Source organism: Alexandromys fortis, unplaced genomic scaffold, assembly GCF_014885135.2.
Source record: "Alexandromys fortis isolate MF-2015 unplaced genomic scaffold, M_Fortis_MF-2015_v1.1 scaffold_167, whole genome shotgun sequence".
Lineage (NCBI taxonomy): Eukaryota > Metazoa > Chordata > Mammalia > Rodentia > Cricetidae > Alexandromys > Alexandromys fortis.
The window spans coordinates 584,299-607,337 of record NW_026068050.1 but is presented as its reverse complement, the minus strand read 5'-3'; the positions used below and the strand labels follow the sequence as shown (position 1 = coordinate 607,337).

At 47.9% G+C, this 23,039-nt stretch overlaps 2 long non-coding RNA genes across 2 annotated transcripts in view; both read left to right on the top strand.

Moving 5' to 3' along the window:
* Window positions 1–1,649, top strand: part of LOC126486936 (uncharacterized) — a 6,228-nt gene extending 4,579 nt beyond the window's left edge. Inside the window, exon 3 of the long non-coding RNA XR_007588235.1 lies at window positions 1,090–1,649. This is a non-coding gene — a long non-coding RNA (uncharacterized lncRNA). The remainder of the gene's footprint in view (window positions 1–1,089) is intronic.
* Window positions 1,650–17,074: 15,425 nt separating this feature from the next.
* Window positions 17,075–21,119, top strand: LOC126486959 (uncharacterized). The gene is made up of 3 exons (XR_007588237.1): window positions 17,075–17,210; window positions 19,070–19,188; window positions 20,125–21,119. It is a non-coding gene; the product is annotated as an uncharacterized lncRNA (long non-coding RNA).
* Window positions 21,120–23,039: the final 1,920 nt, after the last annotated feature.

The following is a 23,039-nucleotide window of genomic DNA, read 5'->3' as shown; positions in this document are numbered from 1 at the left end:
TGTGTGTGTGTATATATATATACACACACACACACATACGTATATGCACACATGCATACACACACTAATTTCTAGCTTTTGGGCTTTAGCAATTAGGCCAAGGACAGAGTGCTATTACCTGAGATGGGGCAGACTTGGAGATAAAATGTGAAGGAAAGATGAAGAATTCTGTTTTGAGGCTGGGGGTGTAGCTCAGTTGGCTGAGTACTCGCCTAATGCATGAAGTTCTGAGCTCCATCCCAGCACCACATAAACTGGCTGCTTTAGTGCATAGTTGTAATCCCAGCACTCTGGAAGTGGAAGCCAAAGGACCAAAGTTCAAGGTCATCCTTGGCTAGAAAGAGTTTGAGGTCAGCCTGGTAAGTTATAGAGTGAGACACTTTTCAAAACAAAACAAAAATTCATTTTAGGCTAGCTAAATTTGAGATTATCCCTGGGCAGCTGGCTTAAATCTCTCTGATATCAGTTTTAAAAAAAAAAATTCCTTTCAGCTCTTAAAAGCCTGTGGTTTCCCTGAGCTGCTAACTTCAGGTCACTGTTGGCCAGCATTCCTCCCGTACTCAGTGCGCACACGCACGTAGGCTCACTCGAGCTGCTCACTCAGCTATGAAATTAAGGAATGGCCTCCTTTTTAATTCCTCAAGCTCCTTAGGAAAAGAAAATATAAAACCTCACATCTGCCTTTGTTTAAGATTGGCCAAAAGCTGCTGAGTGGTGTAGGATATAAAAATCATACCATAAGCTGATGGCTCGAGAAGGCTGGGAAGCAAGAGGAAGTGTGTGCTGGGGAGACTGGCCAGAAATATACTGGGCATCATTCAAAGAAGGGTAACATGAGAAGACACGGGCTGCTGCGATGACTTGGCCCCTCACGTCAGCTGGGCCTGTGCAGCGGAATGTGAGATGAGAACCCATTTATCTCCAGGCTGGAGGATGTTTTAAAAAGCCTATTTATGAAAAGAAGTTCTCGGTTTGTTTGGGTTTTTTTTAAGGCAGACTAATATGGTCACTGGATTTTACTCACCGCTTGGGAATATAATGTTTTAGATGTAGTCGTTCATTCCATTCAAATGTTTCTGTGTGTTTCAGATGAAAAGCTGAGGAAGTCCCTCTTCTCTGGGAGCTAGTGCATAATACAACAAGAATTAAGAAAAAAGATACAAAAGCTGACTACAATGGGGTCCAAGAAATGATCAAACGGCTGTGAACCGAGTGTTCTGGAAAATACAAATAAAGGATTCAATGGTGCTGCTCCAGGGAGGTCTACAAGAGGGCTTTGCCAGTATGACATATTTAAGTGGGGCACTACAGCAAGATAGTTTTGTTGCTGTTGTTTTTGAAGAAACTAGAAAGAGCCAGGTAGCTCTGTGGTGAGCTCTTGTTTAGCGATGTTCAGGGCCCCCGAGTACTTCCCGGGTACTGCAGACAGTGAAAGATCGGGGAAGTAGGCTATAATGAGCTTCAGATGCCGCGCTAAGGGTCTTCACTTGTAATCTGAGGCAGAGGAAAAAACAGTCACAGCTGTTTTTGCAAAGCAGCAGCATGAGAAGCTAATGAACTAGCTCACAAGTTCCCAGCCATTGTTTTCTTTTGTCATGACTCCCTGTGGCAATCCAGTGGGGGCTGTGAACAGCTCTTCCAAGAGCGTGTTTTCAACTACATTAAAAAAAAAAAAAAAAAAAGCCAGGCATGGTGCACTCCTTTAATCCCAGCACTCAAGAGGCAGAGGCAGGAGGATCTCTCTGAGTTTGAGGCCAGTCGGTCTACAAAGTGAGTGAGTTCCTGGTCTGCCAGGGCTACAGAGCAAGACCCTGTCTCAAAACACCTTAAGAAATCTACTATATTAAAATATAGCTTTAAAAATATTAAAAATGTGTTACACAGGCGTGTTTGTGCTTCCTAACAAAGTCCTAAATAACATAACTAAGATGGGCATAGTGGAGGAGAACGCCTGTAATCCCAGATAGAGGTAAAGAAAAAAATGAAGTGGAGCATGGGTTAGAGGTGGGAGGGATGGAAAAAGACGCTTTGATGAGCAGGGTCCACTTATGGAGCTGGAGAGCTTAGAGAAAGGCAGGCTGGCACAGACGGAAAGTGGCCCGAAGTGAGGGGTCTTTGTGGCATGCCAGCTGGAGATACAGGCGTGAGTGTTTGGGAAGCAACTCTATGAATGGGCTAGTGCTGGAGAGGTAAGTTTGGACATGGGATGGCATGGGTTGACTTAGAAGAAGCTTAGGCAAAGTCATCTGCCAACATCTACCACCCCTGGGTAAGGATTTCATGTTCTATCCTTTGCCTTACTGCCCACCTTCACTATTTTCCCCTTTCTTCGACACCAGAAGAGCAGGGAGAGAAGCAGCTTTTCTACTGGCTTAAATCGGCTGGCATCACTGCAGTGGTTACAGCATGTGCTTGCATAGGTTTCCTGCAAGAGATTGAGCAAGGGAAGCGTGCATCTGGGAAGGACATGCTAAACGTTCTTTCTGGCATGGCAGCATCTGTTTATCTTAACTGATTTCAAAGCAAATATGATTGGGATATTTACTGGTCATCTGCCAGACCTGGATGAAAAGCTGGGCATGATGGCAAAAGCTTTTAATCCCAACACTTAAAGGCAGAAGCAGGCTGATCTCTGAGTTCAAAACCAGTCTGGCATCCACAGTGAGTTCCAGGCCAGCCAGGACCACAGAGTAAGACCTTGTCTCAAAACAGAAAAGAACTGGGTGAAAATAACAGGACAGACCAAGCACACTGTAACAACTAAGCACTAACAACACACAGGAAAGGCTAGAGACTACAATATGTATGTATGTATGTATGTACGTTGTGGTTCTGCCAAGAGGGGTTTCTCTGTCTGAGGACTTGACCCACAGCAAATGAGGCCAAGGTTAATCAGGCCTTAATCTTCCCTCTAAACCAAAGGACCCCTCCTGCTGACCATGCCCATTAAGGCCCTGAAGACTGCTGCAGGAAATGAGGTAATGAGCTCCAGGTATTTAACGAGAGACAAGTGCTGTTGCTGCAAGGGCTCGCAGCCAGTGCCTCATCTGAAAACCAGGAGGACCAGCTTGCTCTGCAAAAGGAGGCCCCGTTGAGTCCTCGCCTTGAGGATGGAGAGGAAGCTCCCATTTTGAGAATCTATGTTGCCGGGAAACACAAAATCTTCCGGGAAAGGCCTTTGTTTTTGTTTTAATTAGGTAAAGATTTTACATGCAGGGAACAAGTAGCTGACTCCGGGCTCCAAGCTGTCTCCAGAGGAAGAAAAGTTAAAAAAAAAAAAAAAAAATCAATGTGAAGGAGCAAACAAAGACATTGATGGCTGTAGGAAGGCTAGGTCTCTCTCCCAGGCCCTGCCTCACCTTAAAGTAACTGCCTGGTCCACAAACAGCAGCTCTGTGGGAGCAGCATCACTTTCCTCCAGATGTCCTGCTCTGTGTCAGCACCTAGTCTGAGTTCAGCAAGAAAGGCCGGATACAGCCCTGGCCCTGGCCCTGGCCCTCCTCTCCTCACTTGACAGGAGGATGCTGTCTGCCTACAGGATGCTGCCTCACATCCTGGGCCTCAGCATTGGTTCCTGCCTTGCTTGCTGTTCTACTTTCTTCTTTCAATCCCAAGAGGCAGGAGGACTGGGGGGTGGGGGTGGGGACCCTTTTGGGATGCCTGAACCTCAGCTTGTCTGCCTTCCCCACTCTTTCACGATGTCCCTATCTTAAACTCATGCAGTACAAAACAAGCCAGTTCGTTGTGTTCTTGGATATAAATATTGATTCTGGGTGATGTTAACGTTCTGTTCATAAAGAATGTAACATATTTCTCCCACACCATATTAGACGGATGTGTTGTTTGGCCAAGAGAAGTTGAGATTCCTGGCTTCTGCAGAAAATGTGGACATTTAAATGCATGCAGCTTTCAGAGGTCTGGGGTGCAGTCTCAGAATAGCAACTAGGGCTTTTGGCTGGCTTCAGCCTCGCACTCCTCCATCCTTGGCTTGTCACTTTGGCGTGCCTAATCTCTTGTAATTAGAAAGATGTTGTCTTGGACTTCCACATCAGGAAGGCCTATAAGGTCAGCGCTGAACTTTTTAAACTCTCTTTCCTTGAGGAAAAGATCTGGGAGGTCTCCTCCTGTTTTTCTTCCCCATTGCACGTGGGAGGGGAGGGCAAAGGCTTCAGACCAGAGGAGATCCGTCCAAGCATTGCAACCGGGGCCAGACAAGCCCAAGAATAGGATGTGCTGGCCGCCTTGGCGAGGCAAATTCCCCACATTCCACAAGAGCTCTTCACGGGAAATCTAACTCATGAGAAAGTGGAATTAGTGATGTGTATGCGTGCGCACTCGGGTGCCAGCACATCTCACACAGACAGATCCCTGGCCCTTTGGTATTTCGTAAGAGTGGTAGAGCCCATTTCCAGATGTGTGGGAAGGCGGGCCGGGTTGCGGTGCTGTCAGAGGAGGGAGCGCCCTCTGCTGTCCCAACCAGGAAGCACCGCGGTGGAGGAAAAGGACCCGTGGGGTCTGGAAAGCTGGCCTTCGTAAAAACCTCGGCTCACCCTAGCGTGAGGAGGCCTGCACCTCCTTACTCTTCCCACTGCGAGCCTGCAAGGCGCTGGCTGCCCTCAGACTAGCTGGTTCTTTTGATGTTCTGTAGCTGTGAGCCAGCCAAAAATGAGGATTTGCAATAAAACTCCAGCCTTCCGCAGCATCTGCTGAGCTAGTTCCGAGGTGAGAGGCAGTGGCGCTGACTTCTGCCTGCAAATCTGGCCAGCAGCCCCCAGCCAGGCGAGACAATAGGGTGGAGAGGCAGCCCTGCGGCTTCACTGTGCCCCTAGAAGATGCTGGCAGAGGCCTGGCTAGCTCTGAGGCTTCCAGCAGAGTGGAAGCTGCCATGGCTCAGCTCAGGCGTACTGGCATCTCTACCGCCTGGAGCTGGCAAGCCAGACAGAGAGGGCCCCGCCCCTCTGCCCTGTTTCCTGCCAAGGAGACTCTAGATTCCCTGTGTGTCACGGAGTGGGGGGTAAAAAGGAAGAGGGGGGAGGGAAGGGAGAGCAAGAGAGAGGGGTAGAAAGTGGAAGGGGAGGGAGGAAAAGAGAGCGATAGAGAGGGGGAAGGAAGGGAGAGAAGGAAGAGGAAGGGGGAGAAAAGAGGGAAAAAGAGTGGGGGATGGAGGAGAGAAAAAGGGGAGGGAGAGAGGTGTGAGTATGTGGTGAGAGTGGTGTGTGTGTGTGTGTGTCTGTGTGTGTGTGTGTGTGTGTGTGTGTGTGCTCCTGAAAAGCCAGGTGCAGAAGGCTACTCAAGCAAACTTATTGGACAATCTTTCAGTTTTGCACGAGAAAAAGGAAGGCATAAGACAATCCGTTTCTGTTTTGAGGGGAAGGTTTTTATTTATTTATATTTGGCAAACTGAGCTCCTCTCTGCTGGCAGAACCGAAAACCCAATCCACCAAGCAGCCCCTAACAACAATGCCCTTTTCTCTCTCTGGGACCAATTTCCAGACAGCACAGCAGTCCTGACAAGGTCAACAAGCCGAAGCTGTGAGCGGGAGATCTTTATCTACGTGGGAAATAAGAAAATCATTTGACTGATAAAAGGAAATACAATAAATAGCATCTAAATTCCTGGCTGCGGTCCCCGAGCCCCTCCTCTGCAAGAGAAAGTGCCAGGGCAGGAATACAACTGCCACTACAGCAGGTTTAAAAATAGCACACTGCATACAGCTCTTCCTACCTTCCAGAAAGACTTCATTACCAGGTCCTCAGCCCCGAGCCTGCAGAGCTGCTGCCGGCGCTTTCTTCCCCTGCTCTGGATTTTCCTTCTTTGGAAGCATGAAGGCAGCGGGTGTGATACATTTCCCTCCTGCTCAGCTAGTTTCAGTCCTAGCACGTCTGGCGCGCACAGCGAAAGTCCATTGTATTTAATGGGGTGTTAACTCTGTTTATTCTCTAGGACTTGTGCGGTAATTTTACACTCTGCAAAACTAGCAACTTGAACCTGAAGTGCTTTTCCTCCCTCCTCATGCCACTCCAATGGGCATGAGGTTCCTTTGCAGGCCTAGCGTTTTCCCCAGCTGGGACAACCAAAGTTCTGAGCACTTCGGAAGCTGCTTCCCACTGTGAACACTGCTGTGGCCTGAAACAGACTTGCCTCTTTTGTAGACTTGTTTTTGCCATCTATTAAATGGGGATTTGGATCTATCTGCCTTATGTACGTTGAAAAGCTGTTGGCACAGGTCCTCTGGTTCTCAGCAGGTCACGTCCATCTCCTTGGAAGACTGGTAACAGAAGTGACCAGATGATCCCTGCTAGCCTAAATCTCTGAGTCTGCATCAAAGCAGACAAAGCAGGGGCTAGAGAGATGGCTCCGTGGGTGAGAGCACTTGCTGTTCTTGCAGAGGACTCTGTCTGGTTCCCAGCTCACTGCTGCCTATAACTCCAGTTCCAGAGGATCCCACACCTTCTTCTGACCTCCAAGGGCACTGCACACACATGGTGCACATACATAAATTTAAAAAATAAGGCACGTGTTGTACCGATAAATTATGCTAGCTATATGTGAGCTCTACCTTCTATTATTCTCAGAACTAATTCACAAACCCAGACCTTGTGGACCATCATCTGGACCATCCACTTTCTTCTCCCACGTGCGGACATCCTGGATCTGCCTCTCTGGACTTCCTAATCTATTTCTGTCTCCCTCAGGCCTTTTCCATCTGTTGTCCTGGAGACTCCTCAATTCAGTTTGTCCAAAACGAAGAACAAATTATCCCTACACCCACACCTCTCCCTGGATCTGACAGCCTAGTGAAGAGTGCCTACCACTATACACTGGAGCTGGCGAACCGTGAGTCCCTGCACACACTTCCTCGGGTTCTGCCCAGGGCTCTCTGCCCTGCAGTTCATCCACAGAAAGGAGTCCTCCCATGCAGGCCTCCCCCCCACGCCTCTCCCCTCCCATCACTCCCCTGTTAGAATCTTCAGGCCCCTGGCTCTCATAACCTCCTTTGTTGTTTCTCAACACTTCTGCAGCTGAGTCTCTCCTGGCTTTGGTCTGTGGGGCTCTTACCTTCCCTCCTCAGGCCCTTGACAATGTCTTGTATATCGCTAAAGGAAAGTGTTTTCACTTTTATTCTTTGAGATGGTCTTTCTGTAGCCTGAGCTTGCCTCCAGTTCAGTCCTCCTGTTTCACCCTTCCAAGTGTTAGCATCACAGACATGCACACAAGCTAACAGCAACATTTCTTTCTTTGGAAAAATTTTTAATCATTATTATTTATTTATTTTATGTGGGATCAGGAGCAACCCACAAACAGAGAATGCTTCTTCTTTATTTATTTTTATCTTCTAGTTTGTTGTTGTTTGTTTGAGACAGAGCCTCACCATATAGCCCAGGCTGGCCTCAAACTCCAGCTCTCTCAGCCGCTGAGGGCTGGAATTACAGGTGTGCGCTGCTATGCCACTTGATGCTTCTGCATTCTTCTTGATCCTTTAAATGATTGGAAAAAATGACAAAAGAGGGCTCTATTTTATGACACATAAGACGCTGAGATCTGGCACTCGAGCGTCCGTAAAGTGTGGAACGCAGCCTTGGCCATTTGTTTCCTGTCACGGTCTCTGGTTTGTGCTGCAAGGCCAAAGCTGAGGACTGGAAACTGAAACCTTTCAGCCTGCAAAGCCCAAACTAGTCACTCTAGAGCCTGCTTTAGAGGAAGCTTGTGAGCCCTCTCCAGTCCAGTCCCCTGTCCCCAAGCACACTCAAGAGCTTTCTAGTTCTTTCTCTTTCAGTCCAAATCCCTTCAGCATCTTCTAGAATCTTCTACTGCACTGTCCAGAGGTTCCTCATTGCTTATCTATGCCCCTCTAGTAGCACCTAGAGATGGCGGGCTTACCTTCAGGGCCTTGTACTGGTTGTTGTCTGCTTTTCCGGTACACACGTCACATGACCTCGTAGCCTGGGACCAGTGTGAGGACAGGGCTGGTGTCTTACGGTCCCATAACTGGAATATGTCACCACGTACCGCAGGGCCCAGCACAAAGCGTAGCCACATCACTTAGAAAAGCATTCCCAGCAAAGCGGTGGTAGCACACGTCTTTAATCCTAGCATTCGCAAGGCGCAGGCAGATCGATCTGAGTTCCAGGCCAGCCTGGTCTACAGAGAAAGTTCTGGGACAGCAAGGGTGACACGACGGAGAAACCCTGTCTCAAAAACAAGTGAAGAAAGCAAGAATGAAGAAAAGAAAAGCATCCCTTTCTGGATCATCTCCCCCCTTCCAACACTCCCTTACGTCTGAGAAGGGACGGCCCCATAGAGCATCTGTACAGAATCTACTTGTATATTCCATTCTGAATTTTTGCTTTTGTTTCGTTGTTTTCTCTTTTTTTTTGCGACAAAGTCTCACCCTTTAGCCCAGGTGAGTCTGGAATTCACTCCTATAGCCCAGGAACTCATGGTGATCTTCCTGCATTAGGCTTCCCAGGACGGGGATTACATGTGTGAGCCACCATGCATGCCCAGCTTAGGTGTCCTATTTCAAGGAAGATTCTATTTTGAGGTTTTGTTCAAGCTCCCTCTACTTTATCCCCACAGGGTGCTGAAGACAAGACAGAGGCAGGTAAATTGCAAGGACAGTTCTGTAACCTGCAGGGGACTGATGGGAATGAGGACTAGCAGGCCAGACTCCAGCTCGGCTGGCTCACACCGACAACAGCTTTGCTATTCAACTCTCTTCCTTGATTTTATCATCTGTAAAACTATTGCGTAAAAGCTATCTGGGCCTGGAGAGATGGCTCAGTGGTTAAGAGCACCCAGCGGCTCTTCCAAAGGACCTGGGTTTGGTTTCCCCACCCACATGGCAGCTCACATCTGTCTTGTGCCATCTTCTGGCCTCTGTGGATACCAATACATACATGGCGTACAGACAGACAGGCAGGCAGAACACTCACACACATAAAATAATTTTTTAAAAAAAAAATGGTATCTACTTGATGCGCTAAGATCCTCTCCAGACTCACAGTCTAAGGATTAACTTTTCTTGGAAGTACTTGGGGGTCAAGAAGAGTGTAGGGCTCACCTCACAGGAGGGGTGGCTTTGTCAGCCCCAGCCTGTTCCTCTGAGTCTCCACAAAGGCTGTGTCAAACAGGTCTCTCAACCCAGCCCTCAGCTGAGAGACAGGCTTTGTTACCTCCATTTGACAGACAGAGAAATAAGAGCCAGAGAAAAGTGAGTTTTCCCACCTAGGCAGAGCCATATCGTAGGATTCCAGGGGAGTCCGCACACCATGTCCCTAGGGTCATAACACCTCAGTGGTTCTGAAATTTTGATGTTTAACTCACCTTGTAGGACAAGTCTGGGGCTGGAGAGATGGCTCAGTGGTTAAGGGCAATGGCTGCTCTTCCAGAGGACCTGGTTTCAATTCCCAGCACCCACAAAGCAGCTAGCAACTCTATGTAACTCTAGTTCCATGTCTGATACTCTCACACAGACATAATTTGACTGAGATTTCTGTCCTGCCCTGTCCTGCAGTCGTTCAGTCCCAAAGAAATACACAGAGGTCTACATTAATCATAAACTGGGTGGCCTATTAGCTCAGGCTTCTTATTAATTAATTCTTACCTCTTGACTGTGTTAGCCATGTGGCTTGGTACCTTTCATCAGTGAGGTATTCTCATCTGTATCCTCTATATCTGGGTGACGACTGCAGACTGAATCTTTCCTCTTCCCAGAATTCTCCTATTCTCATTTCCCAGAATTCTCATTGTCCTGCCTCTATTTCCTGCCTGGTTGCCTGGTCTATACGTCCTGCCTGGCTACTTGCCAATCAGCATATTATTAAACAAGTTCAAGAAACAAATCTTTACAAAGTAAAACCATTGTCCCACAGCAGACATGCATGCAGGGAAAACACCAATGAACATGAAATAAAAATAAATTTTAAAAAAGACAAGTCTTAATTGGTCTCTCTGGGGCAGTAAGGAGGTTCTATACTAGGTGATATGGGTGCGGCCATCCTTAGAGCCCACTCCTAACAGCCAGATAGTGGACACCCTGTGCAGCCGTCCATGACAGTCCTAGCACGCACACATCTCAGAAGCAGCAGAGGTGGGACTTCAGCTTAGGTCTTCGGATTCAGGTGCTGTATTTACAAGACTGAGCTAGGACTTGTCAAAAGTGCTTCCCAATGGGAGTATGGCTCCCTGGGAGTCTAGAGGGAACTTGGAAAGGGAAAGTTTACTGCTGGCCAGACAGGCATCCTCGGCTAGCCATCTTTGGATCAGACATAGGAAGGCATCCAAGCACTTAGCTTCATCCCAAAGGAATGAGGAAAGGCATCGCGGTTCCAGTCTAGAGCTTCCAGAGTGGCTAATGCATAGTGTCCTCACTCACAGGCTAAGAAGGGACAATGCTTGTGAAAAAAAGATACAAAGACAAGCCTGGGAGGGCTTAGCTCCCTGTTCCCCAGTGACCACAGCTGAGCCAGCTCAGGGCCTGTTTCTGCTTGATTGGAACAGTCTGACATTTTACAAGAAACCCTTGGCACTTGGGGTTGCCTTCTGGCATGGACTAAGAGGTACAGGTGCTCCTGTCTGGGGCTGAAGTCACAGTTGGGAAAGTCAGCAGGACAAGACATATTGTGGGTGGTATTGTGTACCACAGGATGCTTTGCAAATGCCAGGGTAGAAAAGGGGCCTGCAGGGCGGGGCAGCTCTGGTGAGGTGGCTGCAGGGGCATCTGCACAAGGAAAACTTCTGCTGGAGAAACATGGGAGACTGTTGGGGAACTAGCAGCAGAGAGCTGAGCATTGCAGACAGAGCGGGGTGGGAAAGACAGCAAACTTGCAGGTAGGAACCTGGGCTCAAGTGTTGACCCCTACCACTCATCCACCACAAATAGTTCTGCAGGCCTTTTTGTCTGTTGCCTCCTAAGTATGTGGCATAGTGAAGTATCTCTGCTGGGTATTGAGTGTACTTGGAAGTGCTTTACACTGTGTGTGTTTGATTCTCTGGAGCTCAAGGCCATGTGTAATGATATAGATAGATAGATAGATAGATAGATAGATAGATAGATAGATAGACAGACAGATGATAGATAGATAGATAGATAAATAGACAGACAGACAGACAGATGATAGATAGATAGATAGATAGATAGATAGATAGATAGATAGATTTAACTAATTTTTTGAGGCAATATCTCACAATACAACCCTGACTGGTCTGGAACTTGCTATTTATTAGACCAGGCTGACCTTAAACTCACAGAGATCCATCTGCCTCTGCCTCCCAAGTATGGGGATTAAGTGCCTGTACCACTATGTCTGGCGATACATTTTTTTTTTAAAGATAAAATTCAGGGGCTGGAGAAATGGCTCAATGGTTGGAACACTTTGATTCCCAGCATCCCTGTCAGGTAGTTCACAGGGAATCCGATGGCCTCTGACATCCTCAGGCACATGCATACACACACATGAATGAAAAGAATTCCTGTTTTTAAAAATGAAATTCAACTTCAACTGAGTGTCTTGTATGTTCTCTTGGAAATCTAGCCACCATCCCCTAGCTAACCTTTCACTAGGAAGAACTGCCAAAGGTTACAGAACCTCACATCTCTTTTTCCCCTTTTCTTCATTTTTTTGTTTGTTTGCTTACCTTTTTTTGAGGCAGAATCTCATCATGTAAAAAAGACTATCCTGGAATTCATTATATAATTCAGGCTGACCTTGGATTTAGGCAACAGTCCTGCCGTGTGTGCTATGATTATATACGAAAAAGCCTCCTAGGTGCTGTGATTATAGGCATGTACCAAGCACAGAGTAGTGCCGGTGTCCTTTCCAGGCAGCCCTGCGGAGCACCACTGTGCTTCCTTCCTGGTCAGCACTCACCTCTTCCCTGGGATCCAGCATAGCATGCGCTCCGACAATTGTTTCCCTGGCTGCGGTGCGGGCTCACCCTCTTGACTCCTGACTGTGCTATTCATTATGGCCACTTGGCCTCAATGCCTTTGCTGATGAGCACCTAACATGGTTTATTCTTCTCTAGATCCCTACGCAGGAAGAAAGCCAAGGGTCTGGGCAGGGCTGTTGTAAGGCAGAGCCTGGCTTGGGAGGACACCCGCCGGCCACGGGCACTGAGTCCTGTTTTTCATGCCTGTGAAATGGGTTTGTGCTGGGACAGGGTGAAAACACAGTGTAGAGGGACAGCAGCTAACCAAGCTGTGAGCTGGTGACCCAAACACTGCGCTTGCTGGGACCGCAGGTGCCCAGATGTTTGGCTGAACACGGCTTCTAGGTGTGTTTAGGAAGCTAGCACTTGAATGGGTACCTGGGTGAGGCCAAAGCCCTCCTTGGGGTGCATGGGCCCAGGGACAGCTGAGCAGGAATGCACAGTCTGCTTCTTCCTGCTAGATTGCTGGTCTTTTTTTGCACTCACACTCAACTCTCAGACTGGAACTTACACCACAGTTCTCTTAGGGCCTTTTGTTTTCCTTTCTCCATGATCTGGAGAGCCAGTTTTCTCTCTCTCTCTCTCTCCCACCACCTCCCCCCTCCCCCGTGTGTGTGTGTGTGTGTGTGTGTGTGTGTGTGTGTGTTACCAGGCTTGATCCCAGAGACTTTCATGCACTTGGCAAGTGCGCTGCTATGGACCGATATCCCCAGGCCTCGGTATTTTGAAAGATATATATATAGCCCCAGTTCCTGCCTCCACTTTCTTAATGCTGGGATTACAGCATGTGCCATCATGCCAGTAATTTCTACTAAAGATATCTCTGTGTTTATGTACGTGACTCTCGATATCCCTGACTAACTCAGGCCCTCCTTTTCCCTCTACCTTCCTTCGAAGTCCCCAGTACCTTCCAAAGGCCAGGCTTATGACTGATGTCTTCCAAACACTTCCCTCCTCTGCCTCTGGTCCCATGGTTGGGGACAGTCTTAGGTCAGATGATCCTGAAACAGACTGAAAAATTTATTAAAGAGCTGAAAAGAGCCAGACAGTGGTAGCACATGCCTTTAATCCCAGCACTCAGAAGGCAGAGGTAGGCAAATCTCTGTGAGTTCGAGGCCATCCTGGTCTACAAAGCAAGTTCCATGACAGCCAGGGCTACATAGAGAAATCCTGTCTTGAGAAAAAAGAAAGAAGGAAGGAAAGGAAGAAAAAGAAAGAAAGAAAGAAAGAAAGAAAGAAAGAAAGAAAGAAAGAGAAAGGAAGGAAGGAAGGAAGGAAGGAAGGAAGGAAGGAAGGAAGGAAGAAAGAAAGAAAGAAAGAAAGAAAGAAAGAAAGAAAGAAAAGGGAAGGGAAGGGAAAGGAAAGGAGAAGCTGAAAGGGAAAAGACAGCAGAATCGGGAAGCAGCATCAGCAAAGAGGAACCATGCCAGGCAAGGGTGTGGCAACCAACAAAACACCAGGAAGGGTGGCTTTGTCCTTATGACTCAGAGAAGCCTGGGCACATAGAGATGCTATCATCAGAGGTAAGAAGGCTGAGGCACTTACCCTGCCACCCTTCCAACCACAAGGGACATTCCTGTCCCTGGCTACCCTCCCAACCACAGGGGACATGCCTGTCCCTGCTACCCTCCCAACCATAGGGGACAGGCCTGTCCCTGCGAGCCTCTCAACCACAGGGGACATGCCTGTCCGTGCGTTGCCCACTCTGTTTGGGTGCAGGCAGAGTAGTTTTGATGATACGAGCCATCCTCCTGCAAAGATACACGTGCTGACTAATGAGAGTGTAGGTGCAGAGATGGGCAAAGACAGTGGACATGAGGAGGGGCTTGGGCAGGTCGACAATAAGCTGAGGTGTAGGTCAGGAGAGCAGGGGAGGGCATGCTGGGAGGTATTGCTTTTGAGTGACCCACTCCAAACACACCTCTTTTAAGTATGCGGTCCCCTCAAGAAAAATAGGCTCCCTAGAGCTGTGACCGGTTATCCCATCCCACCCCTGCCAGTTTGCAGTCCCAAACTATTTTTGTCTTCCTCTAGTAACAATAGACCCATTGTGCATACTTCCTGACTAATCCCCAGGGTGGCCAGAGGAGGGAGGGGCAGGCCCAGGGATTGAGGGCTGAACCTGGGCCAAGAATTAAGGTTGAGCCACTGAACCAAACCAGGGGTGGGAAAGACTATGACTCCCACGCCAGCCACGGTGCCCTTAGCCCATCCAGCGACTGCCAGGGTTCTGCTCTACAAAGCACACAGAGGCTCCTGGAGAGCACTCAGACAGCAGGTGCTCCCTGCCACCACTGGGTACCACCTTCCATTTCTTTACATGCCAAGCCTGTGCCCTGGGTGCCCTTGAGGCAACTACCAGGAACTTGCTTATTCTGATGAGGAAAACTGATCCCGGTATCTATAGCAGGGAACAGCGGTAAGAGACAGATACCCTGCTCAGAGCCAGACCTGTGAAGCCCTGCCCCCGAAGGTCCTTCTGCTCCTCTGAGACCTTGTGCCCTGGGGTCTACACTGGAATTGATAAGAGATGGTGGCACCAGTGTGGGACGGGGAGGGCCGCTGGACAAGCTATGCATGTGCTCTGGCGCCAGCCAAACAGGCACACCCTGAATGAGACATTTGGAGAAATGACCTATCTTGAAAAAAAAATCTCTGAAGAGTCATAACGGAAAAACTGAACACTATAAGGTTTCTTTCATCTTACTTGTGGCTCAGGCCTAGCTTTGTTTTCATTTCCTTATGGTCACTAGGTGTTCCTTATTTGCTTCCAGGTTTACAGCCCTGCCCAGCTATGGCTCACAGGAGGGCTCCATGGAGGGGCTGCTACTGCTGGCCAGGCCCACCCTTTTCAACTCAGCAAAGATGAGTTGCAAGCCTTCCACCAGCTGGCCCTGTGCATCTTAGGAAGTAGTAAACATGTATCCTTCCAACTTGTTCTTGGAGGCGATCACATCTACAGACAAACTTTGTGAACTGTAAAATGCTGAGAACTTCTGATCAATGAAGCTGAGTGTCTTGCCAGGATAGCCGGACGTTCAGGGATGGCAGTACTGCTCAGTGGTCACCTTCCTTCCCAAGTGTGAGATGGCCTACTTCTGAGGACAGTGCCTTCAACACATGAGCCTCCTTGGGAGACACTTTATGATCAAAGCCCACCATTGAGATTATTAGGACACAGCCTGGCATGTCATTTGTGTGAAGCAGTTGTGGGTGGGTGAGGGGCGTGCAACGTGAGTGGAAGTCAAAGGACAGCCTGTGGTGTTGCTCCTTGGAAGCTGTCCATCTTGTTTTTTGAGACAGGCTCTCTTCATTGACCTGGAGCTCCCCAGTTCAGCTAGGCTGCCTGGCCAGTGAAGCCCAAAGAGCCCCCTGTCTCCACCTCCCCAGTGCTAGGATTAAAGGGGTGCTCTTCTACATGGTGCTGTGGCTCACTCAGGCCCCCACACTTACAAAGGAATCACTTTACCACGAGTACCTCCCCAAGCTGCCCGACACATGACTCTCCCTTATGCCGTATCACCTTTCCTGCCCTGCTTCCTCCTGTTTGCCTTCCGTGCTTATTATGCCGACTCTACCGGAGACAGGTATAAAGAAGACATCTCACCTGCCCTTAGGAGTTCAAGGAAAGCAGAAAATGAGCCAATTCTGGACTCTGCAGACAGGGGACTCCTCAGCCCTGCTCCGCTGGCCAAGGGCTTCTCCAGGTGAGGATGGTGCCTGGGTCAGCTAAGGAACCTGTGCTTCAAGACTTACTCCAAGGTCTTCTACTTAATTCTGTATTTAAGTTTGGTATTTTCCTTTCCTTTTTTTTTCGAACGGGAAGTAGGGGGCTCATAATATATAGAGCCCTAACTGGCCTGTAATTTACCATGTAGACTAACTAGGTTGCCCTCAAACTCAGAGAAACTTTCCTCCTGAGAGTATAGGGTTACAGATGCAACCCACCATGCCCAGGTTACCTAAGCTTCAGACTCCTCCAACCACAAGGTACCCAGCAGCCTTCTAGAAGATCTGACCTGCCTTTCTGGAAGATTTCTACCCAGGTTGCTGTCATCCGTAACCTACCTGTTCCCAGCACCCACAGGGGTCTGCTGAGTCGGCCATGGCTCCAGCAGGTAGGGGCATCTCCAGTGCATAGGCTTTGCTCCCTACCTGAGTGGGGCTGGGTGATCCTAGAAAGCCTGTGAGCCTCTGAGGCTCGACTTAGAGCTTAGTAAAGTGCTTGCTGCAGACCCAAGTTTGATCCCCAGAATCCAAGTAGCAAGCCAGACATGTTGGTCCACACTTGTAATTTTAGCACTAAGGGTTAGAGACAAATGGATCCCTGGGGCCCCTAGCCAGCCGACCTAGCATAATCAGTAATCCCCAGGTCCTGGTAAGAAGGTCTCTCTCAAAAAAGCAGGGTGAATGGCACCCAAGAAAGAAAACCACCCAAGATGGTCCTCTGGCTTCCATACAGACACAGACCTACATACACATGTAAAGGAACTGGTCACAAGTACACACAGACATGAGCACTACATAAACAAAAACATGCATACTCACATACACCACACGTAAAGGATCATGCATGCATACACATATGTGTACCACATGCATGGGAACATACATGTACACACATATATACATGTGCACCATGTGTGCAGTAATGTGCATGCATACATGTGCACATATGTATGCCGCATGTACAGAAACATGCATGTGTGCACATATATACATACTCCGTATGCACAGGAACATACACACACATATACAATGTGTACCATATGTGCAGCAGCATACATGTATGCACATGTACATAAACACCCACTACTGAGAAAAGAAAAGCTCTTAGGGCAAAATGAAAACTAATAAATACAGGAAAAAAGTAGAAAAATCAGCTTTTTGCAATTATAGAAATATTTGATTCAAGCTAGAATCATTAATGTTCATTATGGTTTGAATCTGAAATGTCCCCTGGAAGGTTCATGTGTTAAAGAGTTGATTGTCTGCTGATGGGGTCTGGGGAAATGACTGGATCATGAGGGCGTGGCTTCTCAGTGGGTTCATCCACTGAGGAATACATGATTTGACAATGTTTCTGGGCAGGGATGGAGGAAGCGGGGCAAAGAGATATGATTTTGAAATGTATATCCTGCCGTCCTCCCTTCCTTTCTCAGTCTCTCTCTGCTTCCTGTCTGGCTCCTCTCTGCCTTGTCCTCCCATCACACTGTTCTGCCTCGCCACAAGCCAGTGAAGAGTGGAGCCAATGACCCTGGAAACCCTGGAAACGGTGAGTCCTTACTGCTGTTTTTCTCAGCATGTGTCACACAGACGTGACTTACACAGCTGGGAAGGTTGTTAGGTGATGTGATGGGAAACAGAATACTACATAATCTCAAACTACCTTCCTACAAAATGCTTATTAATTACTTATAAATCGATAAGTGGGAAATGCTGATTAGATAATTGTAGTGAAACTCACATGTGCCATCTTAACCTAAGGATGGACGTTAACGTGACAGAGCTGGAGTGGTGACTCAGTGCCTATGAACACTTGCTCTTCCTCCTCCAGAGGATCCCATTCCCGGCATTCACACAGTGGCTCACAATGGGCTGTAACTTCAGTTCTACAGCATCTGGTTACCCTTTGCTGCTTCCTTGGGCACCAGACACACAGACACTGATGCAGACAAAACACCCACACATAGAAAACAAAAATAAATCTTTTTTTTTAAGTCAGTATCAGGCCAGGTGTGGTAGCACATACACCTTTAATCCCAGCCCTTGGAAACAGAGGCAGGCGGAGCTCTGTGAGTTTGAGGCCAGCCTGCTCTACATAGTGAGTTCCAGGACAACCAGGTTATGTGAGACCCTGACTCAAAATCAACAAATAGATATAAAAACTCAGCATCACTAGTAGTGGGGCAAGTTGAACACATGTATCCTGGCAACCTCAGTGAGGGGCACTGCTTCACTTCCTCTGAACTACACAGATTCAGAAAAACTCAAATTGAGGGACAAAGAACAAAAGAGCCAGCCTGTAATCTTCAGAAGTGTCAAGGTCACCAAAGTGAAGATTGAGGAACTGCCAGGGACTGAAGGCGGCTGAAGATACTTGACAACTAAATCAAGAAGTGATCAAAGGTGAACCTCTCCATGGAGAGGCCATCGTAGTGGAATTGGAAAGGGGTCAATGGAATAGATATTGTTAGGAACACAGTGACAGTGTCTTGACTTCATTTGCTCTCAAATGGTCCCCCAGCTGCCCCTTCCCATGTCTGCTCTGTGAAATACTCCTAGAGACGTATGCGACAGAAAGAAGCGCTCGTGCCCACAACGATCTTTTAGGAGGATATTCTAAAGCAGCTTTGCCTGTCACGGCCCCCAAGGTCTACCTGTGCTGCTATACTCTGGCTGCCCTAACAGAACGCCACAGGCTTAAACAGCAGACTGCTTGTTCTCATGGTTCTGGAGGCTCAAGTCCAAGATCAAAGGGCAACTTAGTTTCTGATGGCACCTTTCTTCCTGGCCAAGTCTGTGGTGTGATGTTTTTTGTTCTTATTACTCTTAAGGGGCCCTCCAACCACCTCCCAAATAAATCACACATGGAGAATTATTCTTACTTATTAATGCCCAGTCTTAGCTTGGCTTGTTTTTTTCCAGCTTTTCTGACTTAAATTATCCCGACTACCTTTTGCCTCTGGACTTTTTCGTTTTCTTACTTGTGTATATCTTGCTTTCACTCTTACCCTGTGGCTGGCTGGCCCCTGATGCACTCCTCCTCTAGTTCTCTTGTTCCTTTTTCTCTTTCAGATCTCTCCTTCTATTTATCCTCCCTGCCTGTCAGCCCCGTCTATCCTTGCTCTTGCCTTGCTGTTGGTCATTCAGCTCTTTATTTAAGACCATTAGGTGTTTTAGACAGGCAAAGAATCACAGCTTCACAGAGTTAAACAAATGCAACATAAACAAAAGTTACACACCTTAAAATAATATTCCCCAAGACAAGTCACGGCTGCCTCTTAACGGGTCTTCATGGGGCCTTAAGTCTGGGCGTGTGCACCCTGGGTCTTTTCCTCTTCTCAGATCTTCACTCACTTATGATCATGACCTTTGACCTTAATAAATTCCTTAAACGCCTGTCTCCAACAGATTGAGTAGTAGGACTCAAATACCTGTTGACAGTGGACTTTCGTGAACAGTGGTGTTCTATACAAGGGACTGCTATACCGCAAGGAGCTGGAATGAACTAAGAGTCTTGCCAGACATGGGTAAGGTTTCCCACAGATTCCTGAGCCAAGAATCCAGACCAAATAAAAACCCCAAATACCATATGATTTCACTGATATGCACATGACCAGAGTTTTTAAGGCTATAGTGTGGTCCCCCACAGCCTTTACAAGCTAGTCTTGGCCACTCATTCTAAATACATCAATTAAAGAGACAAATAACAGGGAAAAGCGAAGAGAGATTTATTCAGTGTGGCCACACTGGTAAAAGGGGGAACACATAAAGAGGTGCAGTCATCCCTAAGTTCTGACATGAGGGTTAGGTTTAAATAGAGGGAGAGAGGTACGCATAGCTAAGCTGTCCGGCTCAAGGTGTGGTATGGGCCATGTTGACCCTTCCTTGTCCCTGCTCCAGCCTTTCCTGAAAGGTAATCTGGGAAGTGATCACAACTGCATGGAATCTCTTACTGGGAGACAGGTTCCTCCCCTGGCTGCCACCAGGCTCCAGTCCCTTCCCTTCCCCAAGCATGAACTTCCTGGGGGAATTCTAACTCCTTGGGGACCTTTGTTTCAATAAGCCAAGGCAGTGACTCTGAGGGTTGTGAGCGGCTGAGTCATCCAGGAAGGCTCCCTGGAGGAAGGGCCCGTTTTCACCCATTTCTCACAGATAAGACACTTTGGGGCACTTCGGGATCATCCTTACACTATCCCCGCACACCTCATTCATGCCCTCATCACAGTTACAGACCAGCGAGGCCACGGAAGGTGTCTCTCCTGGGGAGGTGGGCTGGACCTGACTCTAGAGGCTACTTTAGCTATAAAGCATCAGCTCCTCACTGAGACCCACAAGGAAGCTAAAAGCAGGTGGAAGGCTGGCATTCCGGCCCCCAGTCTGTGTCTGTCTCCTTCATTGTGGCTCAGATTTCTGCTCGACTCTGCAGGCATGATGCCCATTAGCCTATCCTATCCCTCTTCAAGGTTGAAGACTCAGAGTCCTTGTCCTGATCCTGCAGTCACCTTGGGTTCCAGGAGCAGCACAGCACCTTAGGTCTCGACAGTCACCCTGATGATGAGGCTACACCCTGGAGCAGACCATCTGTGGACACCAGATTGCTCCCGTCTCCCCTGACAGTCATTCGCAACTCCTCAACTTCTTGTGCGACCGCCTTGCAGGATCTGAGCTGAGACGACGATGAATGAGGAGCCCCCTTGAGATTGCTTAAGGATACACGCCTCTTGTTCTCTGTACCAGTTCTTCCTCTACAGAGTCCTAAAGCTCATATCTGTACCCGCGCCAAAGAACTAGGGGGAAAATAGACCCCTTAATATTTCTCTTTCCAGTTCATGGTAATTAACTCCTCTTTTTCCGCTTTTCACCATGCTTTGTCTGTGTGTGCATGTGTGTGTGTGTGTCTGTTTGTGAGTGCACGTGTGTATGTGTGTGTGCATACATGTATGTGTGCATGTGTGTGTGCATGTGCATGCCTGCATGAGAGAGAGAAAGCTTCCACCTAACCTGTGACTGCCACACCCACACTGCAAGGCCCCCACCTGGCACTCCAGTCTCAGATTCGAGTGTAATAGGATGGTGCGTGAACACACACATGGGAGGCCCTGAGGACAACCTCGGGCGTCATTCCTCAAGTATCAAAAACTGCTTTAATTAATTAATTAAGGATAGGTTAGCTAGGCTGACTAGCCAGAGTGCCCCAGGAATCTGCCCATCTCTACCTCCCCAATGCTGAGATTACAAATGTAGGTAACCACACCAGGATTTTAAATTTTAATTTAAAATTCTTATTTTAGACAAGCTCTAAATACTTAGTCCTGGTTAGCCTGGAACTCGCTATGTAGACCAGGATGGCCTCAAACTCACTGCCTGTACCACCACACTCAGCTTTGGGCTTTTCTCATAAGGGATCTGGGAACTGAACTCAGGTTCTTGTTTTCACAAGGCAAGCAATTCAGCAACTAAGCCATCTCCCCAGGCCGCTCGTCTCTTGTCTTCTTAGTCTTGGCCTTTAAGAGCGGCAGCATCTCTCCAGCTAGAAGCCTGTGGGTTTTGTTTTCTGTTTGACTGAGTTTATGGCCCTCTAATGAGCATTAGTAAGACTGTGTATTCAGCGAATCCCTTGGGAAGTAGCCTTTATTATATATAGTATCAACCTTCTTAGTGCTTACGAATTTTTTTTTTAATTTTGTTTTACTATGGGGGAGGTGCACATGCACCATGGTGTGTATGTGGGTGTCTGAGGACAACCTGTGGGCGTAGGTTCTTTCCCTCCTCCATGTGAGTTGCAAGGATTGAACTCAAGTCCTTGGACTTAGACGAAGATGCTCTTTGCCTGCAGAGCCATCTCGCTGGCCCCAGGCATGGTGGCTTTGGGAGACACAGTCAGAGGGACAAGAACATAGACAACCCAGAAAATGCATCCTAGTCACTATCTATGTCTTCTGGCCAGAAGGAAGATAGCTAATAAACTCCCTTCCAGTAAAATGCTGACAGCCAGAGCTAAGGACACCTGAGCAGAAACAGCTGACAGCCACAGGCATTCCCAGAGAAGACCCTGTCAGGGTCAGGAAGCTTCTCTCCTGCAAACATGAAAGCCCAGGGCTGTGTTCACCTGTGCATGTGTGTGAGTGGACAAGAGCAGAGCTGTTTAGCGTGTCACTAGAGGAAAGCAGAGGTGAGCACAAAAACAGGTCCACACCAGGGCTTGCTAAAAGCTTCTATAGGCCTGGGCCAGCAAGATGGCTTAGTGTGTAAAGACACTTGCAGCCAAGCTTGACAACCTGAGATCCCTGGGATTCGCACAATGGCAAGAAGGAGCTAACTCTCAAAACTTTGACCTCCGTACACATGCTCTGCTACACACACTCACTCTCTCTCTCTCTCTCTCTCTCTCTCTCTCTCTCTCTCTCTCTCTCTCTCCAGCTCTTTAAAATTTAAGTAGTGTTTATAAGGGCTGGGGTGTAGCTCAGTGGTAGGGTTTGCTTAATATGTGTAAGGCCCCAGAAAACAGGGCCTGGAGAGACAGCTCAGTGGTTAAGAGCATATTTGCTTTTTTCTTTTTTTTCCCTTTCTCTCTCTCTCTCTCTCTCTCTCTCTCTCTCTCTCTCTCTCTCTTTCTTTTGGTATTTTGAGACAGGGATTTTTCTGTGTAGCCTTAGCTGTCCTGGAACTCACTCTGTAGACCAGGCTGGCCTCAAACTCAGAGAGATCTGCCTGCCTCTGCCTCCTGAGTGCTGAAATTAAAGGTGTGCACCACCACCACCACCCAGCAAGAGCACTTGCTCTTACAAAGGACTTGAGTTTGATTCTCAGCACCCCCATGGCAGCTTACAATGATCCATATTTCCAGTTCCAGAGGAACTAACACCCTCCTCTGACCTCTGAGGACACCAGACACGTACATGGTGCATAGACAAATATTCAAGCCAAACACTCACGCACATAAAGTAAAACAAAATAAATGATTTGTTAAAACAAAAATAACGAGTTAATTAATTTTAAAATATCTATATTGGCCTTATTTATTTATTTATTTTATTTGTTTGTTTTTGTGACAGGGTCTCTCTCTGTAGTTCTGGCTGTACTGGAGCTAACTATGTAGATCAAGATGGCCTCAAACTCACAATCCTCTCCTGCCTCTGCCTCCTGTGTGCTGAGATTAATGGTGTGCTCTACTATACCCAGTTTTAGCCTTATTTAAAACGACCAAACCATGGAGGCAACCCTGATGAACAACAGCAGGAGCCTGGACAAACTATGGGCAGCCACACAGAACTATGTGACACTGTGCAGAAAGGGGCTGGGTCCATGCCCTTGGCAGGACATGGGTGTGAACCCAGGAAGCTAAGACATAACACCAACCAATGTGAAGTTGGCCTCT